Source organism: Capra hircus, chromosome 5 (genome assembly GCF_001704415.2).
Source record: "Capra hircus breed San Clemente chromosome 5, ASM170441v1, whole genome shotgun sequence".
Taxonomy (NCBI): Eukaryota; Metazoa; Chordata; class Mammalia; order Artiodactyla; family Bovidae; genus Capra; species Capra hircus.
The window spans coordinates 29,297,358-29,323,572 of NC_030812.1; the positions used below are offsets into that span (position 1 = coordinate 29,297,358).

Here is a 26,215-nt window from a genome sequence, read left to right on the forward strand (position 1 = left end):
ACCCAGGTTCGATCCCTGGGTCAGGAAGATCCCCTGGAGAAGGGTATGGCAACCCACTCCAATATTCTTGCCTGGAGCATTCCATGGACAGAGGAGCCTGGTGAACTACAGTCTATGGAGTCATAAAGAGTTGGATACAACTGAGTGACTAACACTTTCACTTTCTTTCACCAGAACTAGAGGGAACCAGTCTGTTCATGTGTAGTACCCAGTGATTTCCCTCTAATGGCCCTGTCACTATCCTCCTCCTTACTGTTGGCAACATTTGACCATGTGCACAACTTTTCTGGTTCTTCATATTATGTGGCTTTCTTTTTTGTGGCCACACCATGTGGCATGCTGGATATTAGTTTCCCAACCAGGGATCAAACCTGCACCCCCTGCAGTGGAAGTACAGATATCTTAACCACCGGACCACCAGGGAAGTCCCTCATGTGGCTTTCTTGATGTGACAATGCCTGGTTCTCCATCTAGCTACTTCCTTCTCTGCTCCTTCACTAATTCAGTCTTTTTGCCCCTTACATGTGTGTTTGCTCTGACCCTCTCCAGCATCCCGTTCTCCTTATACTCTCTCCCTGAACAATCTGATCTATTTCCGTGACTTCAACCAACACCTCTATGTGAGTGATTGACAAATTAATCATTTAAAAAATCTTTTTTCATGTTATATATAATTCTTGTTCTATATTCATATATACAAACATACATATTTTGAAAATAAGAATTATATTGCTAATAATAGAAAATCAGGGAAAAAATAAATTATGAAGATAGACTAGCCCATAATTTGTTCTGGTGAGAAGTCCTATTTGCTTCCCTGATAGCTCAGTTGATAAAGAATCTGCCCACAATGTGGGAGACCTGAGTTTGATCCCTGGATTGGGAAGATCTCCTGAAGAAGGGAAAGGCTACCCACTCCAGTATTCTGGCCTGGAGAATTCCATGGACTGTATAGTCCATGGGATTGCAGAGAGTCAGACATGCCTGGGCATCTTTCACTTCACTTTCTTTAAGTCTTTTTTTTTCTTTGATACACATAGACACACTCACATAAACATACAGGTAGTTGGGTTCATTTTACTACAGTAGAATTTTGTACCTGCTTTTCCATTCTATATCATGTCATGGTTTTCCTCAACATCAAAATTATTTGAAAACAATTTAAATAGATGTTTAATACCCTATTCTATCAATGGTGCAAATTTTAACTGTGTGTTTGGATGTTTTGATTTTTTACACCATTATTAACAAGTGAAAAAAATTGAGAACAAATTTATGCATAAATTTTTGTACAAATCACTCATTATTTCCTTAGCTTAGATTCTCAGAAGTTTAATTGGTTAAAGAGCATGAAAATTTAAAAAATACTGCTGTCAAATTGTATTTTCATAAAGACTAGATTAATATTCTCTCTTGCAGTGATTGTGAGGGCCTATCTTTGTGTATCTTTGTAACTTTGAATCTTATTTTTGTTAATCTTTACTAATTTGATATGCAAAGAGATTTAATATATATTTATCTCATTACTAGTAAGAGTGAATATTTTTCATACCTTCATTTTCATTTCTGTGAATTGTCTTTTGGTTAATCTGTTCCCATTTTTAAATGTCTGAACATTTAATTATGTTTTTTGTTTGTTTTTTGGAGTTCTCTCATTTATTTGAGGCTTGAGGGAGGGAGTATAGGTTTTTATTAGGCCAAACTGAATGAGTAGAGTGATAAAGTAGAAAGCATGTAGAAGTTGCAATTGTGGTGTTTTAAATATCACTTGTTTTGAGAATCCACAGCTCGTGATGGATGGAGCAGCACTGCAAAATGGAAGGGATGCCATTTGAGAATCAGGATTCCTGACTTGGTATTGGGAATCAGCCACTTAGGTGATCTTTGGCAAGTCTTTGATCCTCTCTGAGCCTCGCCTGTAAGATGAGAGGGTTGAGCTATTGATTCTATGTGCTAAAAGGATGACTTATGAGTCACTGCTCACATTGTGAAATGATTTCCTGTCCTGTCCCTAATCCTGCATACAGTTTAAATATATGGAGCCTCAGGAAAGACTGGATGTAGTAAATGTAGTTTCCTTAGAGGTAGCAAGGCTTAGTGGAGCTTGGGGGCAATTTAATGTATTTGTGCCTTCAAGACAATGTAAGTTACAACAATTGGTGTATTCAGGCACTCTCCTAGATTGACACTTGACAGTCTGGTAAAGTACATCAAAAGAGCCCTGCCAGTCTATGCCACAAAGCCCAATCATCTTTAGTGCATATAAAGCAAGTCTCTTTATGACAAGATGTTTAAGCTGCCAAGTTATTTAATATCTTCCACTATTCCACACAGAAACTATTCTTAATGGGTTTTTTGGGGAGGGGATAACTTTGCTGCTTGCAGGATCTTAGTTCCCACACCAAGGATCAAATCTGTACCCTCGCAGTGAAAGCTCCAAGTTCTAACCACAGGATCTTCAGGGATTCGAATAAGCTCTTTGTTTTAAGAATATCAATTGCTTGTTTGATGGTCAAATGTTAGTTATTTTAATTTTGTATGTGGTATATTATTACTTATCTACAGATCTTTTTCTTTGGGATTTCTTCTGTTGCTTTTATGTTTAAAAGTCTTTTTGCTGCCCAGAGATGGGTTTAAGTACTCACTTCAATTCCCTTCTGAATTTTATGATTTACTTTTTATATTGTTTAATTTGTGTTGCATTTACTTTGGAGTGCCTAAGCAGCATGTTTAGTGCCTCTGCATATCTCCTGAGCCCCCAGATCCACATTTCCAACACCTCCTAGACCTTGCAGATGGTCTCTCTCCACCAGGCACCTGTGTCCACCTAATTTCCCTAAGGACAAGGTTTGAAGTTGTCTTGAACACTTCTGTTCTTCTCTCCTCCCATATCTAATCTCCAACTTTGGTTGATTCTATCCCAACAATGATAATGGCTCTTTTTTAAAAAAAAAGAGTTTTTTAAATTTTATTTTATTAACTGTACCTCACCATGTGGGAGAGGTACAGTTCCAGACTAGGGATCGAACTCACACCCCCTCTGGAGTCTTAACCACTGGACATCCAGGAAAGCCAAATAAAGGCTCTGTTTTCAGTCTTCTAAGTCAGGTTCCCCCTTTTTGTTAGAGTCCTTGAGCAATCCTTAGAGTTGGCTTCAGTTTTTCCCTTTCAGTCCAGACTTGTCATTAAAAAAAAAAAAATAGCACACTGATTTTCAAAGTATGGTTTCCTGACTACCTGTTTTAGAATCAGCTGGGGTGTTCATTTAAAAAGGAGATTCTTAGGTCCCACCTAGACTTACAAATCAATGTATCTGAAGGGATGGGGCATGGAAATGAGCAGTTTCAACAAGTACCTGAAGAGATTCTTTTACATACTTAAGAGGAACCAAAGCCCAAGTAAATTCAGTCTAAATTTCTCAACATGCCACTCAAGACCCCAGCTCCCACACCCTGACAGCCTATTTCTCCAGACTTCTCTCTCACATCACTACCCACCCACCTGGCACTGTAGCCATGCAATTGTAGCCATGCAATGATTCATGGCTTCCTGGACCCACCCTGGCTTTTCCTGCCTCTGTGCCTTTGCTCATGCAGTTCCCACAGCCTCAGACTCCCCTCCTTCCCCTACTCCTGCTGAAATCCTTTTTCTTTAAGAGGTCAAAAAAAAAAATTTACTTTAAAAATATGAAGCCTTTTCTAAAGTCTTCTATTTGAATCAGTGACTCCCTCCCCAGTCTTCAGTTGGTACTTTATTTTTACTTCATTTTTCACCTTAGTGCTGTCACTATTTATGAATTATTGCTTCCTTAAAACACTGTGAATCTTCTAAGTGTGAGGACCTTGCCTTTCCTTTTCATTTTGTATGTAGCCATTATGCATGTAATAAGCAATTTAATACTCATAGAATGTGCTAAACATATCTTCATCTTACAAACATGATTATCTAACAGTGTTTGACTTCACATCACACTTAGAATGAAATTAAAATCTACCATCCCTGGTAAATCCTTATTTAAACTGGCTACCACTCATCTCTGTCATCATGTCATACTTCTCATTCCCTTGCCGTCGTTCCTGCCTCAGGGACTTTACATTTGCTATTTTCTTTGGTAGGAAAACTCTCCCATCTTTTCTCTTCACCTGGCTGGCTGTCTCCTCCTCCTCATTCAGGTTTCAGCTCAAATATCATTCACTCAAAGAGGGCTTCCCTGATCACTATCTGAAGTATCTGCCCCGTTTTCTACCACCACTCCAATTACTCTCTTTGTATTTCCTTCACAGCACTGATCACAGTGTTTAATAGTCACAGTGTTTCATTTAATCACAGTGTTTAATTGTCCAGCTTCCCCAGTGGAATGGAAGCTTCATGAGAGCAGAGACCTTGTCTGTCACTTTTTATCTTATACACTTAGCAAATAGAACTCTGCTTGACACATGGTAAGTGCTCAAATATTTGTTGAATGAATGAATGAGCCTTGAAGATAGACTTGTTGATTTTAAAAGTTTTGGTTTGGTTTGCAATCCAAAAGTCCTGTTGTGTGTGTTACACACAGGATTAACTGTGTGTATTTTTTTTTCTCTTAATGGACAACAGCTGAAGTAGTTCCATCAGGGTTCAAATCAGGTAGCAGTCTCTGAGGATTTCTGAAGGTAGTTGGACAAAGGTTTGGGTACTGTGATAGGCAGGATTCATTTCCATCTGAGTGCAGGTTTTCCAAGGTGTTCCCAGGATCTAGGCCACTATTCTACTACCACTGTCAGCATGTACGTTGAGGGTTTTTACTGCTGGCCAATACTAATCTGTTAGCTCTCATTACATTTTTAGAAGCTAGTGTAGCAAAACTAGAACTAACACACCAGAATCTTCAAGCAACCAGAAACTTGTTCTGCTTTCTTCTCGAGGAGGAAAAGAAGAAAGCTACCTAGAGTTCTCAAGGAAAGATGAAATTGTTTTCCTTTTACTTACTACATGTCCTGAAATAGGACAATGTTTTGATTAGAAAGGTTTTTAGCAACAGTGTTAAACAAGGGGTTTCTTGTTAACATCTAGTGAAACCAGACAATGGAACTAATCAGTTCTACTTTTTTCCAATTTCTTTTCATTGGGTAGAATAATTTTTAATTCCATTTTTTTTTCCTTAAACTGGAAAAAAAAAAAGTATATTTTTTTCCTTTAACTGGCTTGAAATTTGATTAAGAATTATAATAGTTTTTATAGCAATTTATACTTTTCAAAGAAGTTGTACTTCTATTTTCTCATTTCATCCTCAAAAACCATCCCTTGTGAATTATTAGCTGTTTTTGAGATGAAGAAACTGAGAACCTAAAGAGTTGATTGACTTTCCTGTGGTAACTAAAAGACCTCTCATTACTCAATAAATGCCTCTCAATGACTTTTTGAATACAGTGGTTAAGAATCTCCCTGCCAGTGCAGGGGACAGTCCTTAAGAAGTAAGATGCATAGCACTGGTTCACACAAGTAACAAAATTTTATCACTTCTGTGCCTGTGTGATTTGGTAATTTTTTATGTGACCAGCTTCAGCTATGTTTGTGCTTGATTAAAGCATTGTTCTGGGTTAGCTTCTAAGATTTTTACAGAAAGGAAGGATTATAGAACTTGCCTAGGGAAGGATCACTTTTCAGTAAAACCGTTTTAATTCGCTTGCTTGAAGGGATTGGTTAAATTGATCTGCACTGGCTTTTCAGATTGAACAAGTCCTGAAAAAAATACATCATCTAAAATTTCAGATAAGAATGAAAGCCAGGCCCTTCCTGGAAATGGCCAGGAGTGAAACTTAGAAGCCCTGTACTTGGAGAAAACTTGATTAATTATTAAGGACAAAGAACTGGTATAAGGAAGTTATATCTTTAACAGAAGCAGCCTTCTTAAATAAGTGTATGTATTTCTTCTACTTTAACATTGCAAAGAAAACTAATTAGCCACTTTGTTTTAATTAGCGTGTAATTGGCAAGACCTGGGAGAATGTAGTTTATGGACAGATACTCAGTTATGTAGGTGGGCATTCCTTTGTCAAGATACCTGGTGACTGAGAGCTAGCATGATTTGTTTTTCGTTTGTGTAACAGATATTTAGTGAGCCCCTACACTGTACCAGGTACTGATATTTGATTCAGCTGATGTTAAAGTATGAAATGATATAAAGGTTAAAGGAAAAACAAGCATTCAGAGTTAAATCTATGTTTTGTGTAATGGCCTCAGTCAACTCTATATTTCTACATTGTTTTTACAATTAACTGTACTTTTCTCTACTTTTCACTTTAAATGTGAAGTTATTGCCAACATTATCTGTAGGGTTTTTGGTTTGGTTTTTCAGTTATTAAAAGAGATTTTCATTGCTATGTGTGGAAAAAATACTGGGAAAAAAACCTCACTGCCTTGGTCTATGATTGTCCTAACAATGAGTTAATTATCAACTTGGGGGGAAGAACTTAGTGAATAAATAACAAATTAGATCTGGGGGAAGAGGGAGGATTAAACTTGGATTAGATCTGTTAATTCCTTAATTTAAAGAAAAAAAAAGATTAGAAAGTTTCCTAGTTCACTCTTCACGACCTAGAAACTTTAAACTCAAGTTAGTTTATAAAGGCTATGAGTAGAGGTTACTCTCTTATCTGTCTAAATAAGCTTTGTGAGATTACCGCAATTATGTAAAAATCAAATGTGGGTTTCAAAAGTACAAGAAAATATTTAAATGGATGAATAAAGTAATAGAAGCATGTAAGAAAATGATAATTTTATCATCTTCAACTTAGAGTTTTTATGGAGGTGTTGAGAACACCTAAAATTTGGCCCTTTCAAGGTATAATTTGACAGAGATTTAGAGTTTCTGGTGCAGAGAAATGGTGTCAGTGTTTTGAGCAGCCATAGTTTTTCTGGAAGTCCCCTGGTGGCTCAGTGATTAAGAATCTGCCTGCCAATGCAAAAGACACGGGTTCGATCCCTCGGTCGGGAAGATATCCTGGAGAAGGAAATGGTGACTCACTCCAGTATTCTTGCCTGGAGAATCCCATGGACAGAGGAGCCTGACAGGCTACAGTTCATGGGGTTGCAAGAGTCGGACATGACTTACTAACTAAACAGCACATTTTCCTGGTCGTCACTATTGGTTTCAAAGAGACAACATCAAAGATGCGCCTTAAAAAAATTGCTGACTTGGCAAAAATAAGTTATGGTGAAGAACAGTGTGGGTTGGAACTGCATTTCTGATTTATCTTTTGTGCTTGAGATTATTATTTTGTTTTCATCCCAGCTTCCTAAAAAATACGAGCTAAAACTTATTTAACCCCTCTGGGCCTCAATTTCTTCATCTGTCAAGTGGGACAATACTATTCTGAGTATGTTATTATGAGGATTAATAAGTTTATATTTGCAAAACAATTAAAACAGCATTTAGCACATGGCCAATGTTTGATGAATTTTAGCTATTTTTATTACCACCACCACTGTCCTTATTTATTAAGCACTTATTTTAGCACTAGGCCAAAAGAACATCTTCGAGATAATAAGACTAAGGCTTAGAGGGATTTTCCTAATGACTTAGTAGATAAGTCGTTGGGAATTCCCTGGTGGTCCAGTGGGTAGGACTCAGTCCTTTCATTGCCAGTGGACTCAGGTTCAGTCCCTGGGTTGGGAAACTATCGCATGTGTGTTTAGTCACTTCAGTCGTGGCTGACTCTTTACAGCCATATGAACATTTAATTATAAAAACTATATATGTACATATAGCTATAAATATCTGTATACATGCTGTGCTGTGCTTAGTTGCTCAGTCGTGTCCGACTCTTTGTGATGCAATGAACTGTAGCCCACCAGGCTACTCTGTCCATGAGGATTCTCCAGGCAAGAATACTGGAATGGGTTGCTATGCCTTCCTCAACCTGTATAAAGGTAATTGTGGTTTCAGACTGTTAATTTTAAATCATTATAACTAGGCTCAAACACATCTTCATTAATCAAACTAGGAACAATTACAATCAACACATTTTTACCAACGAAAAATAAGTTTGTTTATTCCTGTAACGTAAAAACCCATGCTTCACGATTCAACGACCTCTTGGAAAGCATTTTCTGCTTCCTTCTGGTTGTGGAAGCATTTTCCATGCAAAAAGTTGTTGAGATGCTTGAAGAAGTGATAGTTGGTTTGGCGAGAGGTCCGGTGAATATGGCTGATGAGGCAAAACTTTGTAGCATGATCTGTTCAACTTTTGAAGGATTGGTTGTGTGATGTGCGGTTGGGCGTTGTCATGGAGAATTGGGCCCTATCTGTTGACTGGTGCTGGCTGCAGGCATTGCAGTTTTCAGTGCATCTCATCAATTTGCTGAGCATACTCTCAGATGTAATGGTTTCTCTGGAATTCAGGAAGCTGTCAAGGATCAGACGGGCAGCAGACCACCAAACAGTGACCATGACCTTTTTTGATGCAAGTTTAGCTTTAGGAATGGCTTTAGAGCTTTTTATTGGCCCAGTCACTGAGCTGGTTGTCACCAGTTGTCATATAAAAGCCACTTTTTGTCATTCATCACAATCTTGATCGAGAAATGGTTCATTGTTGCATACAGTAAGAGAAGATGACACTTCAGAACAATGATTATTTTGATTTTTGGTCAGTTCTTAAGGCACTCACTTATCGAGCTTTTTCATCTTTCTGCTGCTGCTGCTAAGTCGCTTCAGTCGTGTCCGACTCTGTGTGACCCCATAGACGGCAGCCCACCAGGCTCCCCCGTCCCTGGGATTCTCCAGGCAAGAACAGTGGAGTGGGTTGCCATTTCCTTCTCCAATGCATGAAAGTGAAAAGTGAAAGGGAAGTTGCTCAGTTGTGCCCAATTCTTCAAGACCCCATAGACTGCAGCCCACCAGGCTTCTCCATCCATGGGATTTTCCAGGCAAGAGTACTGGAGTGGGGTGCCATCACCTTACTTCAAATGCTGAATGACCATAGAATGGTTGTTGTTGAGTTCTTCAGCAACTTCTCACATAGTTGTAAGAGGATCAACTTTGATGATTGCTCTCAGTTGGTCATTGTCAACTTCCAATAGCTGGCCACTCTGCTCCTCGTCTTCAAGTCTCTTGTCTCCTTTGCAAAACTTCTTAAACCATCACTGCACTTGACGTTCGTTAGCAGTTCCTGAGCCGGTGTGTTGATGATGTTGTGAGTTGTCTCGGTTGCTTTACAACCCATTTTGAACTTGGAAAAAAATAATTGCTTGAATTTGCTTTTGGTCTAACATGATATCTATAGTCTAAAATAAACATGAAATAAACAGCAAGTAATGTTATTAACAAAAAAACACAAAGCAAGATATGTGCATTAAAGTGACGTATAGCATAACCACATTTATTTGAGAATGTATTCCAATATCAAATGGCAAAGTTCAGTGATAAAAAACCGCAGTTACTTTTGCACCAACCTAATAAGATCCCACAGGCTGCATGGCATCCCCACCCCCACACACCTAAATAAAGAAAGAGATAAGTGGTAGAATCAAGATGTGGACCTGAGCTGAAAGGAACTGGGGCAGAGTGGACTTAGAGATGGAACAGGCTGGGTATGTGGCTCAGCCCTTTCCATTTCTAATTTTGAGATACTCTCAGAGCACCCCCAGATACAGGATGTGGTGTGCATGGACACTATGGTCTTTCAGACTATTTCCAATCCTGGGTGTGCCACTCACTAAGTGTGTGATCTTGAGCAAGTTATTTAACCTTTCTGAGCCTCTTTTTTCCTCTGAAAGACGAGAATAGTATTTACTTCATGGTGTCATAAGGATTAATGGAATAAAATCAAATGAGTGAATCACTTTGCACATAACTGATCCCTAGGCTTATGCTAAGGGATCAGTCTTTAACCTGATTCTGACACAGTCTATCTAGATGCTAGGTGATTAGGGTCTATGTCTGCTTTCCTGCTCTGGCCTAATGACCCTGCTGCTGCTGCTGCTAAGTTGCTTCAGTCATGTCCAACTCTGTGCAACCCCATAGATGGCAGCCCACCAGGTTCCCCCGTCCCTGGGATTCTCTAGGCAAGAACACTGGAGTGGGGTGCCATTGCCTGCTCCACTAATGACCCTGGGATCAAGCCAAAACTATACTTCCAGAGCTGTTTTTACATTGGGTATATAGAGGACTTTCTCAGAAAAATTAGATGTGTTTGGACTCCATGTAAGAGATTCAGATTCCAAAGATGATGATCCAGAGCACCCTCCTTCCCCACACAACTAAGATACCTTAGACAGGCTGGTTGGGGGTCACAGCTGAAGCCCAACCACAGAGACTGATCTTAATGCCTAGATTGTCACATAGTGTTAGGCTTCTCACAGGGTTGTGCTCTGGTGGGAATATTGATGAGCAGTCAAGGGGTGGGTGCCCTACAGAAGAGAGCTCTACAGAAATTCTTCATCTGTACAGTGAAGCAACATTTCTGTTTGCAAAGAATATTAATGAGATCTGAATAGGAATCAGACACCAGGAAAGACAGCTGCTCTGAGAGGCAATTTGAATTGTACAAGGAGTTACACACAATATTCAGAACGTCCTTGTGCAAATTTAGAAGTAATTAAGTTGTGGAGATAAACAATTTATAAATGACCTTTGAAAAATAACTGTAGTTTCAAAAAGTAAGTGTATTATGTGGCCAATATACATTTAATAACATATTCAACCTTCCAGTGATTAACAGAATAAAAACTAAAGCAATAATATACCATTTTCCACATATCTAGCAGGTTAGAAAAATAAAAAGTGATTAATAATCTTCAACATTGATAATGTAGAGAATAGGCTTATTCTCATATAGCTAATGTCTCAAATATGAATTGATGCAAATATATGTATATATATAAATTGATGCAATATTTCTGAGGAACATTTAGAAATATCTATGAAAAAATTTAATACATAGGTTTTTTGAACTAGAAATATTTAGGAATATACACCGTAGATGCACACTGCCAAGTAGGCAATAGTAGAAGCATGTTCGTTGCAGTCCAGTTCTTAATAATGAGAATGGTGTAAATGTTCATTGACAGAGGCCTCTTTAAATAAGTCATAAACTACTGCAGAGTGAAATAGTATGTGGTACTCAAAGGTTGAGGTAGATCTGTATGTCCTAATGTGGGAAGACATCCAAGGGGAAATAATTACTAAGAAGCATATTAACATAAGACCAGTTTAATTTTTAAAAATGTGCATTTACGTGTGATACATGTTAACTTTGTGCCTCAGTTTTCTCATTTGTCAAATAAGCATCATGATAAGAGTTTCCTCATGAGCTATTGTGAATATAAAATGAGATACTGTATATTGAATGCTTAGAGCAGTGACTAACACATAGTATTTATGTGCTTGCTGTTATTCTCCTGTATAGGCAATATCAGAAAGTCTTTACTCCAAACTGTGACGGAGGTTGCCTTTGGGAATTTGAGTTGGCTTGGAAGAAGGGGTGGCAAAAGCAGGAGGAGACATCTGTTTTGTATATTGTGTGCATGTGTGCTCGGCCACTCAGTCCTGTCTGACTCATTGCAGCCCCGTGGACTGTAGCCTGCCAGGCTCCTCTGTCCATGGAATTTTCCAGGCAAGTATACTAGAGCGAGTTGCCATTTCCTACTTGAGGGGACCTTCCTGACTCAGGGATCAAACCCATGTCTCTTGTGTCTTCTGCACTGGCAGCCGGGTTCTTTACCACTAGTGCCACCTGGGAAGCCCCGTATGTTGTATTTTTGCTGTTCAGTCGCTCAGGCTTGTCTGACTCTTTGCGACCCTATGGACTGCAGCATGCCAGGCTTCCCTGTCCTTCACCTTGGAGCTTGCTCAAACTCATGTCCATCAAGTTGGTGATGCCAACCAACCATCTCATCCTCTGTCGTCCCCTTCTCCTCCTGCCTTCAATCTTTCCCAGCATCAGGGTGTTTTCCAATGAGCTGGCTCTTCACGTCTGCCTCATTGTTTATGGACATGAGTTTGAGTAAACTCAGGAAGTTGGTGATGGACAGGGATGCCTGGCATGCTGCAGTCCATGGGGTCGCAAAGAGTCGGACGCAACTGAGCAACTGAACTGAACTGAATTGTTTGTGATGAGCAGGCTCATCCCTTGACCAGTCACTCTAACCAAGGAAGCTAGACAGGGAAGAAAATAGCAGCTTGAGTGTTTGTTGAGGCCAGTGGCAGAGAGGTTCCCCAGATGGAAGGAGGGTGAAAGAGGGTGGCAGAGTGGGAAACTGGGAGGGGTGCTGGTTGATCACAGCTTGGCTGCTGGAGCTATCTTTGAAAACTGCTGACCTAATTAAAGGAAAAAATTTCGATTGCACATTCCAACATTTATATATGGACTTGCCCTTTTTGGACTTTAGTTACATTTATATTAAAAAGTGAGTAATGTTTAGTTTGGCTTTCTAAAAACTTTTTATTTTATATTGGAGTATAGTTGATTAACCATGTTGTGTTTCGGGTGTACAGCAATCTGAGTCAGTTATACATGTACATGGGCCTTTTTCAAATTCTTTTCCTATTTAGCTTGTTAAATAAAATTGGGTGTGTATTTTACACTTATGGAACATCTCTATACAAACTAGCCACATTTCAAGTACTCAATAGACTTTCTTTTTGGCCACCCTGCAGCTTGTAGGAACTCAATTCCCTCACCAGATATCAAACTTATACCCCCTGCAGTGGACGTGTGAAATCCTAGGTACTGGATCACCAGAGAATTTCCCTAGTTTGACTTCTGAAGAGACACTACAAAATGTAATTGCTCAAGGTATCCAAAACAGACATTTAAGAAGAGATGGATAGTTTTTCTAATACTTTGAAATTAAAATTTCAATATTTTAAAGAGACCACTAATTTCCTTTCAACTAGTGTTCCTACCTCCATTATACAGTATTATAAAGAGAGTAATTTTTGCACTAAAAGAAGTCAAAGGGCTGACGGAAAAATTACATTTCTGAATTTTTTTATGAATCTAATGACATAGGCCTTGTTAAGACAATGTGACATGTAAACTAAGCTAAACCCAAATATGTATCCTGTTAACAAAGTCTTTGGAATAATGTTTATTGAATTTGTCTTAAATACAGAGGCTTACAAAGACTGACAAGATCTGGCTGTGACCCCAAGCAATGTGCCAGACATAGTATGTATTTATTATCTCCTTTTATGTGTAGAACAACCCTGGAGGGTAAGTTGTCATCCTCCTCTTACATAGAAGGAAAGGGTAGTACAGAAAGGTCACGTGCATCTGGTTAGCACTAGAATCAGAACTGGAGTCAGCTGGTGTTTCATGATACTTACTCCAAATAACCATTGTGTGAACCCTATATGAGGGGTACACTGAGCATTCTTAGGGACCCCAATGATCACCTATCATCTAGCTAGTGACTTTCAAACTGTGTTTTTTAAAAATAGCAGTTTTATTGGAACGTATTTCTTATACCATACCAACTTACCTGTTTTTAAAGTGGGCAATTCAGTGGTTTGTGGTATATTACCAGATCTGTACAGCCATCACCACTATCATTTTACAACATTTTCCCCACTTCCTGGGAAAAAACCCGTGCCTGTTAGCAATCAGTCCCTTCTCCCTTACCCCCAAGTGCTAGGTCACCACTAATTTACTTTCTGTTTCTATAGATTTGCCTCTTCCAGACATCCCATATAAATGGAATCATACAACATAATCTGTTGTGACTGGTTCCTTGCACTTGGTATAATTTTTTCAAGGTTCCTCTATGTTGTAGATGTATCAGTACTTCCTTTTCATAGTTGAATAAAACACCTTTTTGTGCATAAACCACATTTTGTTTATCCGTTCATCAGTTGATGAACATTTGGAACATTCACATATTGGGGCTGTTGTGAATAATGCTATTGTGAACATTTATGTACGAATTTTTGTGTGGACATGTGTTTTCGTTTCTCTTGGAGACACACACACACAAACACACCTACATACCTAGGAGTGGAACTGTGGAATTGCTAAGTCATATAATAATTATGTATTTAACCTTTTGAGGAACTGCCAACTCTTCAAAGCAGCTGCACCATTTTACATTCCCATCAGCAATGTATGACAGTTTCAGTTTCTCTGCCTCCTCGCCAACACTTGTCAAACTATCATTTTTTAACCACATGCCTCAGTAAGAACTATTTTACATTCTTACCCAGTTTATACACACACAAACTCAAACAACAGCAAGCTTTGAAGAAGGATATTTACCTCTAATGTGTGTGATGCCCTCTATTTTCTGTTTCATTCCATTTTTAATTAACATAAACAAACATGCTAACCCACTAAACCTGATTTCACAACCTATTAATTGTGATCTACAGTTAGAAAAACACTAGACTATTTTAACCCTTCGTTTTACACAAGAGGAAGTTGAGGCCCTGAGGAGATGACTTGTTAAGCAGATGATAGTGCTAATTAGTGGCAAATTAAATAAAGATTAGAGCCCAAGCCTGTTGGCTTCCTGCTTTAACATCTTAATAAGTTTTAGTTACCATCATATTCAGAATATAAAAATAAATTGGAATTTCTATTCAGATACCATTTTTTTAAACCCTGTAAATTTTTCTCAAGTACATTTTAAATTCAGCAGCAAGCCAATATAAAGAAAAAAAGAGTATGAAGAACTCAGTTTTATTATCATGTGTCATTGGTCTGCTCAATAATTTTGTGCCATCTGGTCAGAGAAGTTTTACATGAACCTACATAATGGCCAAAACATTGATAACATTTCAGTGGCCCAGGTTCATTTTTGTTCAAACCTCAGTCTACCTTTGAAGGGCAGCCATTTATCTTACACTGCCAAATTTGAAGGACCATGTAAAATTTGAAATGAACAATATAAAAACATTTATGCTGCTGTTTTTCCATTTTTCTTGGAATACCTACAGGTCTTGGACCGTTTTATTTCAGTGTTTTCCAACATATGATGGGGAGAATCCAGCACTAGAATCACTTCAAAGTTCATGGTAAAATGGGGTCATCTTCCTGGCCCCTACTCCAAACCTAATGAACCAGAATTGTGGCATGGGACCTGGAAATCTGTATTTCAAACATGCTTCCTGGGTGCTTCTTAAGAACACACAAGTGTGTGACCTACTGAATTGAACCTTCCCCTCCTTTTTATTTCTTATCTTAGCTCTCTTTTGGTTTCTAAAATCTGGTGTGTATTTTAAACTTAGGGAACATCAAATTACCCAAAACAAACATTTAAGAAGAAATTTGAGCACTTCAATATCATGTATAGGCAATATCAGAAAGCCTATTACTCCAAACTATGAAAAAGATTGCCTTTGGGAATTAGAATTGGCTTGGGATAAGGGATGGATAAGAGCAGGTAGAGACTTTTTTACCTGAAGAGCCAAATAGTTATTTGTAAGAAAATACCTGACTTATGCTAAGAGAACAAGTTAACTAAGACAATCTATATTGATGAGGTTCAGTTTTATTCTACCTTCGCTTAGGGCTAGAGACCTTGTTTGTTTTTTTTGGTGGCTATGTCCACTGGTTTCCCATAATTTGGGGTGACTTATCTCAGAATAAACATAACCCACTGTTTTGTTTCATTTTCTTTTCCCCTAAAGTACTAGTTTATAAAAATAGGTGAATCCAGCAAATGATTTTGAATACCTGGTAAATCTCCCTTCATTTAACAAATACTTGCGTACCTCCCATGTGCCAGGCATGATCCTGAGAGTTAAACAACAATATAATAAAAAAAAATGCAATGTGATTAGTGTTGGGATATGTCTAGTCATTTGGAAGTTTGACAGCAGCCTCTTAGTGCAGGCTTAGGGGTTAGGGAAGGCATTTGGAGGAAAGTGTCATCTAAGCTGGGACCTATAGCATAAGGCCAGGGAGGGTCCAAAGGGAGATCCTTTTAGACAGAGGGAGCAGCATGTACAGAGAAAGGCCCAGAATTAAGAGAGAGAAGCTGGGCCAGCCTAAATGTGTGAGAAAAAGTTTATACAAAGTCTACATGTAAAAGAAGATAAAGGGAATGTTTATTAATAATAATAATAAACATTTATTGAGCATTTAAGAGGTGTTAGGTAGTTTGTACATACTTAATGTTTAGGAATTTGTTTCCATTCTCAAAACAATGCTATGAGGTAGGTTTCTTTCTGCTCAATTTACATATGTGAAAACTGAGACAGAGTAAAATAACTTGCCTGAGATCACACAGCTCATGAATATTGTGAGACTTGAACAGCTATAGTCAAACTCTGCTCTTAGCCTCTATACCATTCTCTCTTCATATGTCTCACATTTACATAGAATTTTTGATGAGCTAAGATAAGTGATGTAGACTTGATGGCCTGCAGTCAACATAATTAGAAAGAGGCAGAGTGAGTTCTTGAAAGTCCTGTTTTTGACTTCAGACCTTATACATATTTTGTTACCATCATGCCATCTTTCATGCTACGTCATTTTATTTTATAGAAGCAAAATTTCATATGCCAGCTCATCTTTGGAGAAAATTGTCTGTGGTTAAGCAAACTTAATTTGAAGGATAAAGGTAAGATGATACATATGATTTGGGCTGAATTTGTTGTGTACTTAATGTGACATATGAAGCTATCCATCATGCAATGGAAATTCTAGAACCATAACTCAGGAAGGTTAGGGCTTATGATACAGCTTTGGGAATCATTTGGTGTAAGTGACCTTTGATGACTTGAGCAGAGGTGAGCTTACTCAGAGGGAAGAGAGATACTGACCATCACGTACTGCCTAGGAGCAAGGATAAGTGGAAAGAGAGAGGTGATTGTATGAGAAAATTGTGATGGTTAAAAAGATAGGAAATGAATCAGAAGAGTTCCATTTAAGAGAAAACAGGGGAAATGCAATTTCAAAAATGAGGGACTAATCAGCATCTCAAATGACAATAGAGAACGATGAAAACTGAGACATGGTCCTTGGATCTCATAGTAAAAGATCTTCAGGAGAATAATTTCAGCAGGATGTTGGGAGTGGAAGCCACACCCAAGCAGTCAGAGGGATAAATGGAAGATGAAGAAGCAGAGACTAAGGTTTGGCTTTTAAGGTGGGAGCAAGGTGAGGTGGTCATTTGAGGGGGAAAAGGGCTTAAAAGAAAAAAGGATTATTTCTTTAATCCGTGTGTGTGTGTGTGTGTGTGTACGTGCTCTGTCATGTCTGGCTCTTTGCGACCCCATGGACTGTAGCCCACCAGGTTCTTCTGTCCATGGAATTTTCCAGGCAAGAATACTGGAGTGGGTTGCCATTTCCTTCTCCAGGGGATCTTCCCGAACCAGGGATTGAACCCACTTCTCCTGCATTGGCAGGCAAATTCTTTACCACTAGCCCCACCTCAGAAGCCCTATCCACATATGCAGGTTTCAGACAGGTACACATACACATGCAGGTACACATGTGAGTGCGCATACACACATACCCCCCAAGAATATGAACATGTTTTTAGGGCAAAGTCAGAGGTGGAGGTAAAGTTAGACACTCGGGAAGATAGAAGAGTCACTGTTGTAACACTTGTTTTTCTCCTAAGAAAACCCAGGTCGGAGAAGAGATTATATCTGAGGGTGCTTTCTTCTTCTTTTATCTCTGGAATGGTAACATGTGAATTGCTTAGGGTGAATATTTGTAAGTGCCTAGTGAAGATTGCTCTGATTCTTTGGTGAGCAGTTTCTAGCAGTAAAGTTGCTTCTTAGTTATCTTTTTTCATTACTCTTGCCCTGGATCTTAGTGTTTTTAAGAACAAAATATTCTTATAAAGGATATAAAAGAGTCAAATATTACTGAAATGACTCTGTCCTGTTGTAAATATCTACATTCTTGCTGATCTCTGGGAAATTTGGTCATTCTTACAATTTCCCTATTGTCTAGGATACATGTTTCTACAGAGACCTGGCTGAAGCTCTTTCAAGAACAGTAACAATGATTATTCTAATGTGCTACAGACTTGTCAGTCACCATGTTGCTGAATAATAGTGAAACTTTTATGTGTAGTATTTGAAGTTATTTAGTAGTTCTATTTTTTTCCTATCATTTGAGTTTTTGTCAGAGTTTGAATAAGCTAAAATTACTGAAAAATAGTATTTACCTTCTCAACAACAAGCCTTAGGTCTATATAATGTTGTTTAGTCATTAAGTCATGCCCGACTCTGTGACCCTATGGACTATAGCCCACCAGGCTCCTCTGGCCATGGGATTTTCCAGGCGAGAATACTGGAGTGGGTTGCCATTTCCTTCTCCAGGGGATCCTCCCGACCCAGGGATCAAACCTGCATCTCCTGCTTGGCGGGCAGATTCTCTAACACTGAGCCATCTGGGAAGCCTGGGCTATATAATAGACTTTTTTTTTTTTTGGTACGGATAGTGTTTGGGATAAAATTTAAGCCTTCATGCAATTCAAGATTTATTTATAGAGTTCCTTCTATGTAAAAAGCAATACTAGGTACTAGGAGGGCAAGAAGGCAAGTAAAATCTGTCCTCTCACCTCAACAATCAATCTTTCTACAAAGTATGATTTATAAAATTATTAAAAGGCAGAGGAAGTGGCCTATACTGATTAGGAATAAGGCTAGAGCAGTTCAGGAAAGGCTTCTCTGAGGAGGCAGATTATTCACTTGAGTCTTGAATGATGACTAGATTGAGGGAGGAAGGAAGGGATGGTTTATCAGGGAGTAAACTGGCAATGGCATAATTTTGAAGATTCTATATCTTTTTCCAAATTCTATGAAATTAGGCTTCTCACCATCAGAGAAGGAAGGTACAAGTAAATAAAAGGTAATACTAGAATAAATTTTGTGATGCAAGATTGGATTCAGAAATACCACTATGAATTTGTAGTTTAAATATATGTGTAAAAGTGAAAGTGAAGTCGCTCAGTCATGTCCGACTCTTTGTGACCCGTGGACTGTAGCCCACCAAGCTCCTCCATCCATGGGATTCTCTAGGCAAGAATACTGGAGTGGGTTGCCATTTCCTTCTCTATAAATATATGTGTATATATTTATAAATATATATAAGTATATTTGCTAAGGAATGTTTGGACTACCACACAATTGCACTCATCTCACACACTACCAAAGTGATGCTCAAAATTCTCCAAGCTAGGCTTCAACAGTATATGAACCAAGAACTTCCAGATGTTCAAGGTGGATTTATAAAAGACAGAAGAACCAGAGATCAAGTTGCCAACATCTGTTGGATCATAGAAAAAGCAAGAGAATTCCAGAAAAACATCTATTTCTACTTTATTGACTATGCCAAAGCTTTTGGCTATGTGGGTCACACCAAACTGTGGAAAATTCTTAGAGAGATGGGAATACCAGATCACCTTACCTGCCTCCTGGGAAATCAAGGTCAAGAAGCAGGTCAAGGTATGCAAGTATGGAGGTCAAGAAGCAAGAGTTAGGACCGGACATGGAACAACAGACTGGTTCCAGATTGGGAAAGGAATATGTCAAGGCTGTATGTTGTCACCCTGCTTATTTAACTTCTGTGCAGAGTACATCATGCTAAATGATGAATGAAGGCTTCATCAAAGGCTGGATGAAGCACAAGCTGGAATCAAGATTGCCAGGAGAAATATCAATAATCTCAGATATGCAGATGACACCACCCTTATAGCAGAAAGCGAAGAGGAACTAAAGAACCTCTTGATGAAAGTGAAAGAGGAGAGTGAAAAAGCTGCTTTAAAACTCAACATTCAGAAAACTAAGATCATGGCATCTGGTCCCATCACTTCATGGCAAATAGATGGGAAAACAATGAAAATAGTGACTTTATTCTTTTGGGCTCCAAAATCATTGCAGATATTGACTGCAGCTGTGAAATTAAAAGATGCTTGCTCCTTGGAAGGAAAGCTATGACAAACCTAGTCAGTGTATTAAAAAGCAGAGACATTACTCTGCCAACAAAGGTCTGTCTAGTCAAAGCTCTGGTTTTTCTAGTAGTCATGTATGGATGTGAGAGTTGGACTATAAAGAAAGCTGAGTGCTGAAGAAACGATGCTTTTGAACTGTGGTGTTGGAGAAGACTCTTGAGAGTCCTTTGGACTTCAAGGAGATCAAACCAGTCAATCCTAAAGGAAATCAATCCTGAATATTCATTGGAAGGACTGATGCTGAAACTGCAATACTTTGGCCACCTGATGTGAAGAACTGACTCATTGGAAAAGACCCTGATGCTGGGAAAGATTGAAAGCAGGAGGAGAAGGGGACAACAGAGGATGAGATGGTTGGATGACATCACCAACTTAAAGGACATGAGTTTAAGCAAGTTCCAGGATGGACAGGGAAGCCTGATGTGCCGCAGTCCATGGGGTCACAAAGAGTTGGACATGACTGTGCGACTTAACTGACTAATATATATTTATAGACACATATACATGGGTATATAGAGAAATAAATATAGAAATATAGATGTGTGTGTATACATGAGTTAATATTCACACATGGAATTCCTGGTTCTGTCCCCTGAGATCCCAGAAGCAGTGACGTCTGAGTAGCACTGAGTACACCTACTGCCCAGATCTTGGTTTCTCCAATAACAGGAACCAGGGCTCCTTGGAGAAGTGGCTGATTCCAGAGCCGGGGCAGGGCAAACACTCGATGAACCTGGAACATCTTCTAGAGCTTAAAAGTGCTTAAAAAAATTGGTGGCATCTTGAAAGGACACCATAGCCAAGCTGAAAGAGTCCCAGATGGCTAAAGTAGAACGATCTATGCAACAAAATAAAATAATCCAGGAATATCATAACCCAGAGAATAAAATAAGTGTCCATGAGTCTAATACTAGTATAAATAAATGATTTGACTAAATAAATGAGGGAGAAAGGCCAATTCTCCCTTCTAGAAGAAGTACTCCAGTTAATAAATACAGAAGGAATGAGGGCAACAAAAAATCACCATTAGAACACCACCATAATGATTCCTGGAGCCAAGATCCCCCTGTAAATGCTAAAATTAGTGAGTAAAAGTTTAAGGAAAAACAGGATTAAGGTATGTCTCCCCAAATATTTATGAATTATAAACAGATGAAAATAGCCTCTTTACATTGGAGAAACCTAGCAGATATCACCTTAACCAAGTGATCAAGGTAAACATCTTCAGTAATAAGACAGACATCAACATAGTGTACCCTCTAATACCATGCACTGAGGAGGCTCATCAGCTTTGTAGTATTCTTCCCCAGATTCTATAACCTCAATCTAATCCAAGAAAACTTTTTTTTTAAAGCAAACTTTTTTTGAACATTGAGAGATGTTCCAGGCTTATCTTGTTTTTATCTCTCTGTCTCTGTCTGTCTGTCTCTCTCTTTAAATAGAAGTATGGTTGCTTTACAATGTTATGTTTCAAGTGTACAGCAAAGTGATTCAGTTAGATATACATATTCTTTTTCAGATTCTTTTCCCTTAGAGATTATTAGATATTGAGTACAGTTCCCTGTCTAGGTTTATCTTGGATTTGTCCTGCTGCAGTTCTGGAATCAACCACTTCTCCAGAGAACCCTGGTTCTTTTTATTGGAGAAACCAGGAAACTCAGATTAGGGACAGTCTACATAATATCTGCCAGTATTCTTCAAAGTGTTAAGGCCATGAAAGGCAAGGAAAAACAGAGGAACTATCAGAGATTTAAGGAGACTTAAAGAAGCATGGCAACTAAGTGCAGTGTAGGGTCCTAGAATAGAAAAAATACATTAATGAAAAACTGGTAAAATTTGAATAAAATTTATAGTTAATTTGGTGGTATTCTACCAATGTTGATTTCTTAATTTTGATAATTGTACTGTTGTAATGTAATATAAACCTAGGTGAAAAGTGTACAGAAACTTTTGTCCTATCTTTGCAACTCTGTAAATCTAAAATTATTTCAATATAAAAGGTTAAAATAGCTATTAACTTCCAGATTTTTTTTTTCAGGGGTATGAATTTAATCATTATTTTTTGTATAAAAATACACCCTTAGAAACAAATGCAGTTTATATTTTAAAGAAATGTGGTGTGGAAACACATTTCATGTTGCTTTTGTTTAAAATTTCCCTTTGCACCTTGAAATTTTTTATTTTTTTAATTTTTCACTTTTTTTTATTGGAGTATAATTGCTTTCCAAAGTTGCATTCGTTTCTGCTATACATAGAAGTAAATCAGCTATATGTGCACATTGAAGTTTTTTAGATTTGTTTTTCTTTAAGTCTACAATCTATTTCTAAAAGAATATTTTTCTTAAAACAACTGAGTTTGTACTTTGTTCTCTATTTTCTATTCAACTAACTATGCCTCTTACATAAGCAGCCATCTCAAGAGCAAGACAAAACAGCAAGAAATGGATTTTTTTTTTTTGAGCTGTCCTGCTTTTGTTGTTGTTGTTGTTTTATGAAGTGATTTTATTTATTTACTTTTTTTTTGGCTGCGCTGTGTAGCATGCAGGATCTTAGTTTCCCAACCTGGATGGAACCCGCACCCCCTTCAGTGGAAGGTGGCGTCTTAAACTATTGGACCACCAGGGAAGTCCCAAGATTGGATTTTTAAGAACAGGATTTTATTAGGGGCAACTCTTTTGCTTTTGTCAGTTTTGTTTCTGGGAGACAGTTCGCTTGGTTAGCGAAAGGGAATTTATTAGAGTTGGTTTCCCAAGCGGCTATAGACCTCACCCTAAGCAATCTCTTGAGGAAGCAGATACCTGGGGCCAAATTTCCCTGTGAGTCATTACCCAACCCTTGATTTTCAAGGACCTTTGTTCAGAGATCATTATATCCAGGCTACAGCTCACCTATAGGGGTTTAGCTGTTCCACTTCAAGCTGCCAGGTGTGAGAAAAGAACTCTGAACTGAGAATAGCTCTGGCTCTCATATTGACTAGATGGTGAGTTCGGGAAAGTTATTGGGTGTTTATTTGGCTTAATTCCCTTACTGTAAAAAGGGGGATTTGATTACTTGATTTCTGAGCTTCTCTCTCGATATAAAAATCTGCCATATGTGTCTAAAACTGTAGGCATCTTCCGCTTAGCAAATAGTTCCCCTTTCTATGTATCCCATTATTTTTCGCTGTGCCACTGCCCCAGTCTCAGGCTAGAAATCTTAAGAGTTATTTTTGTTATATCCGTTTCCTTTAATTCCTGCCCAAATTTCCATCAGTCCAGCAGTTTTTCCTTCACAGGTGAAACTTGGGTTTTAGAGTTTGAATGCTGAATTCTGCCTGGGCCTTGTGTTAAATGTCTGACCTTAGGCAATTTCGCCAATCTTAATAAACCACAGTTGGGTTTTGTTTTGTTTGTTTGTTTAATGGAAATAGTCTGTCTCCAGAGTTGTAAGAATTAGAGTTAGTAAGTGCTGGATAAGTATAGCTGCTGTTATTATTGGTATATGACAGTGCAATGGATTGTATTTTAAAGTCCACTGGGCCACTGGAAAAAATATTCAAAAATATTGTAGCCCCAAATGAATGCCCTGTCCATTTGGAAAAGGGTTTTTGTTTTGTTTGGGCTTCCCTTGTGGCTCAGCTGGTAAAGAATCTGCCTGCAGACCTGGGTTCAATCCCTGAGCTGGGAAGATCCCCTGGAGAAGGGAAAGGCTACCCACTCCAGTATTCTGACCTGGAGAATTCAATGGGTCCATGGGGTTGTTTTGTTTTTGTTTTAGGTGTTGTACTTGCCCTTTTCACCCTTAACAGAATTTCTAGGATTAAGGACATTGTCCTAAAATTTGAGAATGGGACTCTCATCTGAGACAGAGTGAGTTGGGGGAGGTATCACAGATTTAATGCAAGTCCAGAAAGCCGAGATATTCACAATGGGAGAGTATTTCAGGCAGGCCCAAGGTAACTTTAAGTTTCTCTGGAAGCATGATTCTCATGTCTGATGCTATTTTGGGAAGATACTTGCCACCCCACTCTTACTGAAAGATAATTTGTATGGGTTTTCAGCTTAGGTGGGTTCGAGATTTTGTTGCCCATTTTTGACTTTGGCTAAAAGTGATGGTCTTAATCATTACTACTACATGTAGTGGAAAGAAAATTAACTTTGGAGTCAAATACAATATGAATTTGAATCCCAGCTCTGCTACTCTATAGCTAAGTGATCATTGTAAAGTTATTTAATACCTCTAAACTTCAGTTTCTTCATCATAAATGTAAGATAATAAAACCAATTTTTTAAATTGGTTGTGAGGGTTGAGATGTGTGGTGTGCATAAATAGATGTTTTAAAATGCTTACTTTGGGACTTCCTTGGTGGTCCAGTGGTTAAGACTCCCTGCTTCCACTTTAGGAGCCAGGGTTCAGCCCCCAGTCAGGTAGCTAAGATCCTGCATGCTGCCTGGTGTGGCCAAAGGAAAAAGAAAAGAAAAAATTAAAATGTTCTTTTCTTTCTAAGAGACTGATTTTTTTTTAATTTATAATACATTTTATTCGGTTAAAAGGTTAATTGTTTAGTTAAAGGTTGTTTGGTTGAAAGGAGATTAAATAAGCAGGAAGATAAGTTATAAGATGACCAAAATAACTTAAAGTCTTAATATTACAAAATAGCTATTCTATGCATATTATCTACACATAAAAATAAACACTCCATAAAAAAGCAGGAGATGAAAAAAAAAAAACCCAGAACTTTTCATCTTCTTGATCCTAGTTGGATCCCTGTTTTGAACTGCTGTCGTCTGAGAATTCAGGAAGACCGGGATGTATAAATTCACCTCATCTTCTCATCTTCCCTTTGAGACTTGGCTCCTTTGAAGAGAGAGGAGTACACCTTCTTCTTCGGCTTGGCAGCTCTGAAGATAGGTCTTCTACCTTGTTTTCAAATTTAGCAGCGGTATTTGAAACAAAACTGGTATTTGTCAAGTCTTATAGCATTCTAACCAGAGAAGGCAATGGCACCCCATTCCAGTTCTCTTGCCAGAAAATCCCATGGATGGAGGAGCCTGGTGGGCTGCAGTCCATGGGGTCTCGAAGAGTCGGACACGACTGAGCAACTTCACTTTCACGCATTGGAGAAGGAAATGGCAACCCACTCCAGTGTTCTTGCCTGGAGAATCCTAGGGACGGGGGAGCCTGGTGGGCTGCCGTCTATGGGGTCACAGAGTCGGACACGACTGAAGCAACTTAGCAGCAGCAGCAGCAGCATTCTAACACCTGTTTCTGATCTTTGCGTTCTTTGGTAGACTAAATTTCATGTCTTAACCTTTTAGCTTCCTCTTGTGTATCACTAGGGTTTTTCTTGCTGACGTGTAGATCTCAACATGTGTAAAGCGAAACTCCTTACTTCCTCTCTTTTTCCTCTATTAACTCTATGTTAATTGCATCAGCAACCTTCTAATTGTTCAACTTTGATGATGCCACCTTTGATTCCTTCTCACCCTAAGCCCGTTTTATTCTAAGAACTCTCAATTCTTTCTTACCATTTTTCCATTCCCATCTATGCTAATTTAAACCTTGATTACCTTTCACTTTGACAATTTTAGGATCTTCTTGACCAGTCATTAAGATTCCATTACTTGCTTTTTCGGAAACTCCTATTATCCAGCCATTGAGACTGGGTAATCCACTTATAGAACTCTTTTTTTTTTACATGTGTGGATATTGAAGCTCAGGGAAATTATTTTTTCCATTTGCCAGATAGGTCACTCGTGTGCTAGGGAGTGACACATTACAGCTAGACCTCACCTCTACTCACCCACAGGCTAGTTCTTTCCACTAGGATTATGGCCCAAATTCCTTAGCATGGTTTTCTTTTTTACCATCTGAGCCACCAGGGAAGCCCTATGGTTTTCTTTTTTGTTGTTCTTGTTATTATTTTGACCTTGCCACTTGGCTTGCAGGATTTTAGTTCCTCAACCAGGGATCGAACCCAGGCCCACAGCAGTGAAAGCATCAAGTCCTAACCACTGGACCATCAGGGAATTCTCATTAGCATGGTTTTCAAGGCTCTTCCCAATCCATCCTCATCCTGTCTTTCCCTACTTTATCTTCAACTTCTTTTGCAGCTAGAGTCTAACTCCATAAGTATCTTTTGCTATTTCACATCCCTAGTGGTGTAACAGTATCCCTCCTATCTGAAAGCACTGTCCTTCTGCCCTCACTTGATACAATTCTGCCAGTTCTGTAACTATCAAGTCTTTCCTTCTCTCCCACCATGCCAGAAGATCAAGTCCTGTACTCCTAGACCATGCATTGCTTCTAACCACGTTCTGTCTTGTGCTACAATTATTTGTGTGCA

The 26,215-nt window shown here is 38.6% G+C and overlaps 1 protein-coding gene across 5 annotated transcripts in view; it reads left to right on the forward strand.

Annotated features, from left to right (window-relative positions):
- The window catches only part of LIMA1 (LIM domain and actin binding 1), a 90,445-nt gene that overhangs the window by 3,657 nt on the left and 60,573 nt on the right, over window positions 1–26,215 (forward strand). For 2 of the 5 annotated variants that reach the window (XM_018047801.1, XM_018047804.1), the window contains exon 1: window positions 22,763–22,870. The exons of 2 other annotated variants lie outside the window; for them this stretch is intronic. The gene's annotated coding sequence lies outside the window, so the exon portion shown is untranslated. Of the gene's footprint in view, window positions 1–22,762; window positions 22,871–24,628; window positions 24,781–26,215 lie in introns of those variants that run through there. One more of the 5 variants, XM_018047803.1, reaches the window with a different exon arrangement.